At 52.1% G+C, this 11,999-nt stretch overlaps 1 pseudogene; it reads left to right on the top strand.

Moving 5' to 3' along the window:
* Positions 1 to 27: 27 nt before the first annotated feature.
* On the top strand, positions 28 to 204 carry LOC144116637 (U2 spliceosomal RNA; annotated as a pseudogene).
* Positions 205 to 11,999: the final 11,795 nt, after the last annotated feature.

Genomic DNA, 11,999 nt, shown 5'->3' with positions numbered 1-11,999 from the left:
CGCGCCGCGCGCGTACATTATGCTAGCATTGCTAGCTAGCATTATGCTGGCATTTAATATCTGATTTAATATCTGCTACGGGTCCCATTTGGGCCCAAGATATTAAACTCATTTTTGGAAATGTGGCGGAGTGCTTGAAGCTTGCATCACCTCTGCCACAGGTTGGCCTGGTATTGCATTGCCTCCGGTATCGGCCTGGGGCATAAAAGCGCGCGTCTTTTCTTTCACTTTTTGCTCTCCTATCTTTAACTCTCCTACTTTCAGCACGTGGCAGCGATTGTGGCTCAACTAGAGCTAGTGGGCAGGCCTGTGCACTTTCCTCTACATTTTTCCTGACAACAACAGCAAGCAAGCAAGCGGCGCTATGGCTGCCGTGGCAGCTGCCGGCGGCGTGGCGCGCCGGCGAAAGCGAGTGGGGGAGGAGTGGAGAGGGGGAGAGGGTGAATCCATGTCTAGGGACGAAGATGGAAAAGGAACTCCAAGCTAAACACAGCGGCGAAAGACTGACTTTGCAATTCGACTGAGCGAGTTGCACTCGGCCAGCTGTAGCTATCGCGTAACTCCAGGTTTAACCAGAGCTAAACAACAGCTATTTAGTTTTCCTTCGCGCGACACAGGGATGGAAAAAGCGCGTGAATCTAAACGGCTCAGTGTGCTAGCCACAACACACTCTTCAAGGATATTTGTTTGTGCCTCAGCCTGAGCACAGTTCATGCAGCGCGAGTCTGGAACCAAGCGCCAGGAGTGGAGCCTGTCTTTGGTGGGGAGCATGCCCCACTCGGCGCGCCACCGGAAGTCCCTCTCCGCGTGCGGTAGGTTGCTACAAAGGGCGTCCGCCGATTTCGGGTCAGGCGCGCCCGTCTGCCGAATGCCCGGCGGTGAATCAGAGAAACAGAGGGCCGCACGAAGTCTGGATGCACTCATGGCGCGTCAAGCCCCACCCGGAAACATCTCTTCCCGAAGCGGCGTAGAAGGCAAGAGGAGTGAGCGCCGTTGGTGCGCTGATGCCGAGACCGCGCGGTACCAGGACCCGCCGCCTACTTCCGAGCCTGTACAGCAGTAAAGGCGGCCCCACATAGTCCAACTGGTCCACAAGTTCTGCTGTCCATTTTACGCCCGGCGCCCGGCAAAAAGTATTAGACCGATTTCACAAAGCGCACTGCGCCTGCATGCGCTTACCGGAAGCGACCAAGCCGCCATCTTACCTACAGTCCTTCTCCGCGCCACCTGTGCAGCAGCCCGAGTCATTAGTGCTTTGAAGCGCTTTTGATTTGCTTGCAGTAGCTTTCCTTAGCGGTATTTAACACATTTTGCTAAAGGAACCCGATGCGGGTGCACATCTAAGATGGTAGCAGCTGTTTCGACGCGGGCAGCTCGTGTGCGCAGCATGGCCGCTGCAGTTGTCAGCTTGCAGTGGTGCAGGTCTTGATCAAAACCCGCTTGCCCCACATTCCCGTGATCTACCAGACCAACTTTGTTGCGCATGCCGATACAAGCGTTTTAACCTGTTCAGACGATGTTCGTGTTTCTGGCCACTTTATTTCCCGGTAATTTCCCGACTGTCAATATGGCAGATACGTCACGATTTTTGTCTACTTTTTCGTTTGTGCTTCTTTACTTAAAAAATAAATGAAAGACACTTAGTTTTTCTTTTTATTTTAGCGACAACCTTGTTATACCGAATAAGCAGAGTTTTAACGTCATGTTTTACTGAATTCTCTGTGATATTATACAGAACGAGCCCAATCTAAAGCGTGAGTTTCCTTCCGGCCGCCGGCGAGTGCACTCGCCGGCGGCCGGGGTCTCTCACCAGGCCCTTTGTTCTCGCCCGTCGGCGTCCTCCGAGGCCCTCGCTTCCACTACGCGCGCCCTACTTCGGCCCGCTACCTTGGATTACTCAAGAAACCCAAGAAACCTTGCTGCGCCTCATATTCTGTGGTCCTACATCAGCTAAACTCCTACGCCCCTGCACTGCAGCGGTTTACCCAGCAGACTTTCCCTCCTCCTTCGAACGGTTTACCACGGTGCTGTGTCCGCGTGTGTCTGCTGCTCGGACATCTCCCTGTGGATTCTGGACGAACGGGGACTTTTTCGCGCGCACCTCGTGTGCCTGCTTTCCCCTCCTGCCTCAATGGCAACTTTGTCCTTCGGGGCTTCCTAATACCCTCTTTCCCTCGCGCCATTCTGGCCCGCTCTCATTCTCCTGCCTTCACAGCACTCCTTTGCGAGTAATTTCTACTCCCCCTACCCGCGCGCCTCTCCGGCCCGCTTTCCTCACTCGGGCGCTACTTATGCCCCCTTATTGCGGCTTTTTCCCGCATTCCACTTTCACGGCTTCTTATTCAGTCGTCCTCCTTTTCTAATCTCAATTCTGCCCCTCTGTGGCTATAGCGTGCGGGCAGTCCGCTTTTCGGCGCATTTTCCGGGCGTTCTCGTTGTTGCGCGTGCGCCCAGGGGTTGGCCGCAGTTGACGGCACACACGGGGTGCGTGCACGCGTACTTCGCTATCTAAGGGCGGTAGTCTGCGTTGTCGCGTTCGCGATGGGAAGCCCCCGGACTCATCCGCTTCTGCCGCCACCGCTTCGCTCCGTCGGGCGCCTCGCTGCACTTGCCCTCCCGGTCCGTTCGCCACGCTGCGATTCTGTTCGCGCGCTCTTTTCGCACGGGGCTATACTCCCTTGTAGATTTCCTCGCTCCCTTTCTTCAGTGCGCGCAACTACACTGCCCGCCATCCGCCCACGTGGTACTCCCAAATTTTCCTGCCGTCAAGGCATTCCCTGCGGGTGTTCACACCTCGCCCTTTTCGGCGCGCCTCAACGGCCCGCTTTTTCTTTGTGTCCATCAGACCCCCACCCTTCGAGCGCACTTCGTGCCCTCTAATTTCTCTTTTGCGCCTCTCTTGTTGCATTTCCTTGTAAAACTTACGTCCGCCCTCTAAGGCATTCCCTACTCGAGCGAACCGCCCATCTGCTCGTATTGTGGGTTTTCTCGTGGTGGCGTGGGCTCCACGGGGTTGGCCGCACTTGTCAGCAAACACGGGGTGCATTGACACGCCTACACTATCTATGGGCGGCAGTCTGCGTTGTCGTGTTCATGGGCAGGGACCCCCGGACTCATCCGCTTCTGCCGCCACCGCTTCGCCCCTTCGGGCGCCTTGTTTCCCGTGGCCTCCCGCTCTCTTGCCGTCGGGCTGGTTCGCTCGCCACCCCTTCCCGCCTTGGGTCGACTTTGTATCTCTTTACGGGCATTCCATGCCCCCATCCCCTTCGCGGCATCCTACTTCTTCCTTTGCGCGCAAATTCCTTGCCCGCCATCTGCTTATGCGGTACACCACCATTCAGGTGCCTCCCCATTGGCCCAGAAGCCTGCGCCTCCCTGCGGTCCGCGCGCCTCAAGCCACGCCCCCCGCGAGCTCAGTCGGCTCCATCACCCAGCCGAGTGCGCATCGGCGCTCTGCTCTCGGCTCGGCCTCCCTTCCCTGCTCGACTGCGGGAATTGCGACTTCCTCTCGGCGAGCACGTACCCCTCTATTTCTACGCTCTTTCCTTTACCTTCCCCCTCCCCCAGCGCGGCGCAGCGACCATTGCCTCGTTCCAGAGAGAAATTACTGGACGCGTCGCGTGGCCCCAACTTTCTATTTTTCCTTCCTTCAATAACATCCCCCCCCCAAACTAAAGCGTATATACCGGTTATAATTATCCGTGAATAGTCAGTTGTATTCCTGGCAGCTCAAATGAGGGGAACAAAATTTATGCTTTGCATTTGTTTTACTCTGCATTCGTCACTCAATACCGCAATTGAATCAGACAGCGTTGTTTTGGGACAAGTCGTTCAGCAGTGCGTCACTGCATGCATTTCAGCTGCGTTTGGTAATGGGGCGCGAAAGGTTGATATTTGGTTTTTTAGGCTACTTAAAACATACCGCTCATCTGTATGTTTAGGTGAGCTTTTATTATACGCGTAGAGTACATGAACAAAAATCGTATTTTGAAGTATTTTGAATGCGCGGCGTTTCGACTGAAAAGTGATTAGTAATCTTGCCTCCATGTTCGTTTCATGAAGCTTCATGAAGTGCCGCGAAGGTGAAACTGACCTTCCCTAACATTAAAGCTCCTTCAGAAGAACTTGACGGCAAATAAAAGGCTCTTCTACACCTAGCGCCACGCTTAGTATATGAAAATTCTCGTGGTCCTAACTTTCACTGATCTCGAGGGACTAGAAGCTAAACACTGGCTGCCTCTCTGACCGTTTTCAACACGCTCCTTGTGTTGACCATTCTTTCCTTTATGGCTACAAGAAATCCAGTGCGTCTGAATAAAAAATGCAAAAAGATACTATCACTTCGTGGAGAAGAGTGCTCAGTCTTGCTGAATTGATGACCAGCACACAACACAACATGTTCACAAACACGCAACTACAGCCACTCATTCAGTCTTCCTTGAACAGCAACTGCAGACGCCTCGGATTTTTCTGGGTGAATTGCGTGATGACACGGGTGATAAAGTCGGTATGGTTTAGTTTAGGGGGTTTAACGTCCCAAAGCGACTCGAGCTATGAGGGACGCCGTAGTGAAGGGCTCCGGAGATTTCGACCACCTGGGGTTCTTTAACGTGCACTGACATTGCACAGTACACGGGCCTCTAGAATTTCGCCTCCATCGAAATTCAACCACCGCGGCCGGGATCGAAAACGCGTCTTTCGGGTCAGCAGTACAGCACCGTAGCCACTCAGCCACCGCGGCGGCTACGGGTGATAAAGTCATTTCTGTGCTTCATTACACGCTATCGGTGCACGCTCATCCGACAAAGGCCGTCCAGCCTGTTGTTTGTCATCGTTGAGCGTAGCCAGGTTTTCACTCTCCTCATTGTCCTGAAGGAGCGCTCGACCGTACATTCAGTACTGGCAAAGCCAGGGCCACCTCAATGGCTTTTGCAACACCGGGTAATAATGTCTTTACCTGATGTAGAAGCTCGCAGTAAGTTATTTCTGATGGCTCCCCAGTTTTGTTGCACCACATCTCGTACCAAGAGATGGCATCTTCCTTGAAGTTGTCGATGCCGTAAAAGCATTGGAGTTCTTCGGCGAGGGCAGCGAACTCAACATGGCTCAAGTGCTTCATTTTTAATGGATGCAGCTGGAGAAGTTTGAAGCTTCTCTCATTGCTTTCAGAAAAGCGGCGAGCTAAATAAGCAGTGAGTGAGTCCAAGTATGGCACATATATTGCCGCACGCTAGTATTCCTCCGGCGACTGAAAACCGTAGTTCTCTCGGTGGGCCTGACGAGAGACTTGTATTGGTACAGGTATCACCACATTTAAGTGATTGGCTGCCTCCCTTGCTGCATTCATGATGCAAGATAACTCTACAGCGTTTGTCCGGTGGCCGCGAAAAATACGTTGCAGCTCAGTGATGTGGTCATGCACAGAATGGGAGCCCATGGATACACCTTGCAGAACGTTCGTAACTGGTTCGAGCCGAGCGCTGTACTTCCCTACAGTGTGCAAGAAGACGATGAAAGATGAGATTTTGTTGCGCAGTAGAGGATGTGAGCTCGTTGTCTAGTTACAGCGTTCGAGCATGATTCCGTTGACGCGAGCCTCTCCAGTGCCGGAAATGCATAAAGATAGGACACGTGAGTAGTGTGGGCAATTTGCCCATCGTGTGCCCGCGGTGTACCCAGCCACAAAGAGACGATTCTTGCCGGGCAACAGTTATTACGTGTGCCAATTGCCGCGGCCGTCATGACGCTGCCTCAAAAGATTGTCCTCGCCTGACAAGGGAAAGTGCGACACTCTAACAAATGACGAGACAATTCCAGACACAGAGAAGCTGCCGCTAAGGTGCGACGACGTCGTCGCCCTCGTCACAGACCTTCTAAAATTGTAACGAGCATTGGAAAGGATCTTCCAAGAATTTCCGCAACTTGTCCTGCCCCTCCGCATAATAATTTAAGGATTGGGAGCAATATGACTGGCAAGACACAGACGGCTGTCGCAGACGGGCCTTGGCTATCCCTGCCTGAGCTACACAGACCCGCAGTGACCAAGCAGGTATTGCGAACTCAGAGTCCCAAGACCATTGCTAATCAAGCACAAATCACAACTCCGGTCCAAGACCGGGACCGGCAAGTGACTTGGCCATCGCTACCGAAGCACCCACCCCGGCACCGCGCACCCAGTGTGTTGAGCCTACTGCTGCTGGTCGGGTAGTAGATCAGCAACCGGACCAGGTCGCAGACGAGCAAGTGATTGCAATGCTAAAGCCAATCGTGAATGCCATGCGTGTGCTGCTTTCCAGCATGCACATGCCAGCTGCACATAATGCACTGCAGATGCTGTATTTGTTGAATCCAGTGCTTGCAGTTGTCCAATAGCTGGCACAACGCATCCTCCAGCCTCATCCTTCAGAGAATAATTCCGATGCTTACGTTGTCATCAACATTATCAGCTTCAACGGCCAGCAGCCTATCTTGAGACTGAAACGTGAGCGCTGCCTTGTGGTGGAGGGCCCTCGATCAGTTAATTCCACTCAGGTCGCAGCAGTCGGCAGCCGTCAAGGTGTGCTGGTTACATCTGCGGCGGCCTGTTACTTACAGTGCTTGTTTCATTGCCTGTCGTGCTTGCTACTGACCGCATTTCTCTACTTATTCTTTTACGCTCCCCTCATCCTTCTCCCCCAGTGCAGGGTAGCCAACCGGAACATTTTACTGGTTAACCTCCCTGCCTTTCCTCGACCACTTCTCTCTCTGCATTTGTGAATTTTCCAGGTAGCACCAAAACATTATAGCAATGTTAATTTTTGTTTGGTCGAACATTAACTCAATGCTCTTAATGTATTTGTAAGGCCGATGCTTGTTTGGGCTAGATTCATTTTTATTAGTGTATGACGCTTTCCCCGCAGAAGATAGAGCAACGCCACTCTGCCGGAGACGAGCTTGCCAAGGATCCACCCAAATGGTTTCTCATTGTACAAAGATGCACGTGCTGGGAAACATGTTGCCGGTGGGAAGGTGGTCGGAATCATTTACTGGCTGCCGCCGTTGTGGCGAGGCCTCTCAAGCCAGAGGGGCACTCAGCCGAATGCACATTCCCTATGGTTGCCGGTTCGGTGGCCGGCGTACGAACGTATCCTGATTATAGCGAGCGACGAAGGCGAAAACAAGATGCCCTGTGCACTGTCTGCCTCCGTGTCGCTATCTCTCTAGAGATCAAAGAAACAGACACCCATCTCAAGACGGCTCGATACACATGCTCGCCGGTGACCCTGTATACATGCAACAGGTCGCCCTTCAGCAGAGCTAACGATGGCGTCGTTTGAAAACGGCGGAACGACGCGTGCCCGGACGCTGAACTTCGCAGGTGTGACCCAAAGCATGGAAGCGGGGCTGCTTTTACTCTTTTGGCTGAGCGCACCGCAGCCCCTGGCGTGCGGCGCTTTCAGGGACGTTTTCGCCATTAACGCAGCCATCACTCACGGTCCGAGTGAGGAGGCGCGTCGCAGTAGCACTCAGGGCGAGGATGACGGCGGCGATGTGCGGGGGGGGGGGTGAACTCGGATGCCTTTTCAGGAAAGAGGGATCTTGTATTTAGTTACGGTGTACGAACATACTGCCCCGTGTATTTAGTTTTAATTTGGTTTGTGTTATTGGCCGGGCGCTTGGTTTGAGGCTGTAATGTGGCGGCCGCTTCGAAAGCAGGATCTGCTTGTTGTCGGTCTCCTCGACTGCCTGTCAAGTCGCTTACTCGCTGGTCATTAAGAGCGTCCTGGCGTTTGCCCGCGCCCGTTCTCGAAGAGTGCCGGCTATGCTTTATGGCCGTCATTTTTCCCTCTTTTGCCGCTCCATATGATTTTATTCGTTCTCTCCGAAGCCTAGCTGTGGCGTTCCTTTATACTTGTTTTCATTACATACAGTACAAAAAAAGCGCGCGGGTCTCCATTTTTGGTGTCTCTCAAATACTTATATGAGAAAAACGTTGCTCCTTCCCCTTTCTCCGGCAAATCATACCCCAGACGCACTGCAGCTGTTTTCATGGCAGTGTGGCTTTGTGGGTGTTTACACTGTATAAATTCGTCCGAAGCGCTTGACAATCGTTTTCATAACCAGAAAATGAAGCAAAGCATAGATTCCTACATATTACACTCTTCCATTATTAAAAAACCTTATTTAATTGATTATCCTATTTTGATAGGTGTCCATACGCAAAATTTATTTGCGGTTGCATTTATGTAGGACCAAAATAATTATATGGTGATATATAAATTTGTTGAAATGGATCGCATATTGACACTATTTGCCTCGGCTTTCAGTGCACTACAAGCGTACAAGCTTTTTGAGGGGCGGATTCATATAGGCTCGGTTTGGGTGCCGGCGTGGTCGAAATTTCGTCATTTCGGCAAGGAGTGTCTACAAGCAAATGTGACGCCACAGGAAGGAGCCACACTTTTCTTTCTAAGCGTGGTGCCCTAGACTTCTTCCTAAATGTAGCCGGCAATTTATGAGAAGCGGAAGTTCTCGCGATAATACCACGTGAGTCTCTAAGTTCAAGATAGAAAACCTCAAGCGTTCCTCTCAGAATTGTTCGCTAACTTGAGCCTGTCATTCTTTCACTGCCATGCCAACACCAGCAAGATTACGCCATAGTGTGCAGAGTGCAAAGCTTGCTTGTACTCAAAAGTTTGCTTGCAAACATTCGCACAATCTTGCTCAAGAACAAAAAAGACCCCTCCCTCCCTGTCCCAAGAAAAAAAAGACTGAGGGACGTCACAGCAAGCTGACTGCTTGCAAATTCATACACGATATAGAAATAATTACTTTTGTCGTTCCCAAAGGCAAGTCGCAGACTTTCGGCAGGGAATCGGTGTACTACGCAGCAGTGACGAACCAAACTTTTCAGCGTTGCAGCCCGCTGCTGAACTGATCGCACTTACGGAATGCTCCTATCGCCTCCAACTTCTGGGCAATTCTAATATGCTGCAGCATGTTCTTCCGCTTAGTGAAGACCTTGTAGTAGACGCTGAAACGTCTATAACGATCAGGATTGTCATGATGTGTCACGATCACCGCGATCAGGTTGATGTCGACCCTCGTTGGGACACTGTCGCCATTCCGGACAGAAGCATGGTAGCGAGAGAAGGACGCGCGCGCTCTGAAAATGTTGGGAACTAAAAAAAAATCCAAGGAAAGCATTTTTGGTCCTAATCGGACATGACGTCATTCAAAATCACTTGACCAATGACGTCACACGCCACACATGCGAAGTCATGTTTTTTTGACCAATAAGCGTTTCCAGCCTACCTGGCTTTTGCTAAAGTTGAGGGCCGCGCCAGACACCCTGCTGTAGACATTTCGATTGACGGCCTCCTGGGCGTCGCCACATTGCTCGCTGGGCATCCCACGCTAGCGCATCCCATGTTTGCATCCTACGCTAGCGCGGTGGAAACGGGATCGGAATCGTTTTGCAGCAGCCCCGACAGGAGGCGTTTCGACATGCGAAGGCCCCACATGCGACATCTCTCGAATAAAGTGATATATGTTCTTCCCCAAAAGCCGTTACCTTTATTGTCATGCTGCCTGGGAGCTGAAGGCCGTGCACGCCAGGGTTTTTAACGATGGCACAGTGGTAGGATCTAAGGTCAATGCGGACAGCAGATATCAGACGGAACAGCCCTACCTCACGAGTGACGGGGGAGGGGAGCTCACCGAACCCTCTCTAGGCGCAGTGCTGTGGTTACCCTCGTACACCGTGCAGACAAGCTGATGGAGACCTACAGGAAACCTGGAGACCTGATGGGCGATAAATATGCACCCGCGTGCGAGGAGCGCAAACACCTTTTCCTGTTCCAAGAAAACCGGGAGATCGCTTGCCAACTGCCCCTCAGTGTAGTCGAAGTTGTCACGTGTAAGAAACGACAGTCAGTGAATTTCTCTTCCCCGCACGGAGAGCAGGCCTAATGGTTACGGATGAGCGTTGCCGTCTCACCCATCAAGCTCCGAACCACAATGGTTGCAGAAGCCTTCTAATCAGCGTTAACAAGTGTCATTCGCCTTCGCTTTTGCGGCAGAGGGGACTCCGTGTGTCGTTCGGGGATAAGGACAACTCGTCAAGCTCGTAAACTGGAAGGGATATCAAAACACTGGAAGCATCGGCGCAGAACGGATTTTAAAGGCGAACCTAGTCTGTCTCAGCACGCCGAATACAATTTAACCCGTAGCCCGTCCCGACGAGGAGTCGATATAAGTTTCATAGAATCTAGGAGAGGTTTCATCTCATCTGTAGTGGGAAGTGCACTTAGCGCATCACGCACCTCAGAGGCCAGTTGCCGCAGCACCGTCATCATTGGATGTGCTGCGATAGCCCCGGCATCTACGGGCGTCTCATTGCGCCATATATCCTCGAAATGGGCAAGTAATCCCGCCGAATCTCGAAACCTGTGACGACACAGCATGCTATTAGCCGAGCTACCACGAGCTTCGAACGTAGCGGCATCTTGCAAAGCGTAGCATCTCGGGCTGGGCATACGGGCGACGCCGACAACGCCCTGCCGCTGCGGAGAGGGATGAAGGCGTGCACAATGAGGCGTTGGTACTGACTCTGCACTTCGTCATACCAAGCGGGTATGAGCGAAGTTTGGAAGTTTGTCCACTGGACAACTCGAAGTTTCGCAGCTGTGTCTGTCAGGTCATCTGACAGGCCACGGCGCAACACGCGGCCCTCCACTGAGCAACACAAGCGATATAGTTCTTTCAGCGCCTACCACGTACCGTGCTGCGGCCAACCAGGGAAGCGCGCAGAGCACGTGATAGGCTCGCGTGCGAAAGCGATTTGTGCAGCATGAGGAAATCAAAGAAAAACTGCATTTAATTCAGAGCACACCATAGGCCCCCAGGACCCCACTGCACGCAAGTGTTTATGTTGCGAGTGGAAATCGAGAAGTCTTTGAGTGGAGATCAAGATGCCACGGTCGACTTGTTTCAAAATTAGGGGAAGAAAGCGGGAGCATTGCTGGCCGGTGGCCATGTCTGTAGGTACGCTGTAAGTAGGTACGCAAGCAGAAAGCGCCCGAGCCACAGTATATGCGCGGTCCAGCCTTCTGGCGACGACTCATGGTGCCATGTCCAACAAAACTGTGAGCCGTGCATCAGAGTTCAAGAGATTTCCAGCTTGCTAGCCCCTGTCAAGCCCTTGTACAACACTATTGGTGTCAAGAATGCATCTAAAATTGATGCCCGTCCGTCATAAATGGATGTGGATTAGCTCAGCTAATCCAGGATATGCAAAGCGAAATCTCTCGGCTTTCATTGTGTTCATTGGCGTTGCCATTGACAACGTTCTAGATTTTGAGAAAAAAAGGGCGCATAGCTGGCTCCCTGGGCCAGTGTACGCCGTTATTCGCTCTTTGAAATACGTTACCGTGGTGATAGAGAGATGTAGGCTGCATGCATTAGCGCTGACAACATTTTTAGGGAAAGGAAATGGGGCAGTATCTGTCTCACATATCGACAGACACCTGAACTGCGCCGTAAGGGAAGGGATAAAAGAGGGAGTGAAAGAAGAAAGGAAGAAAGAGGTGCCGTAGTGGAGGGTTCCGGAATATGAAGCATTATATACGCCGCAGCGTTCATTGGGTGACCAACCTCTTGCGATGTCATTACCTGCCACCTGCCAGGGTGGGCGCGCTGCATATATCCAGTGTGCGGAACGCTATCAGAGCAGGTTTTTGGAGTTGCACAACAATTCCACTACATGAAAGCGAGGTTTAGCTATCCACTCACCCAGGGAGCCAGTTGTGCGCCTTTTGGGAAAATGAATGGCCTCTGCAACGTTGTCAACGCCAAAGAATCTCGAGAACGACGGCGGCTCACTTGTTTTCTTTGGTTTTTGAGTAAAGGAAATGGCGCAGCAACCGTCTCACATATGTCGGTGGACACCCGAACCGTGCAGTAAGGGAAGGGATAAAGGAGGGAGGGAAAGAAGAAATGAAGGAAGAGGAAAGAGAAAG

Source organism: Amblyomma americanum, chromosome 1 (assembly GCF_052857255.1).
Source record: "Amblyomma americanum isolate KBUSLIRL-KWMA chromosome 1, ASM5285725v1, whole genome shotgun sequence".
Classification (NCBI taxonomy): domain Eukaryota; kingdom Metazoa; phylum Arthropoda; class Arachnida; order Ixodida; family Ixodidae; genus Amblyomma; species Amblyomma americanum.
Note: the sequence above shows the minus strand (reverse complement) of the source record. Positions and strands in the feature narration are given on the sequence as shown.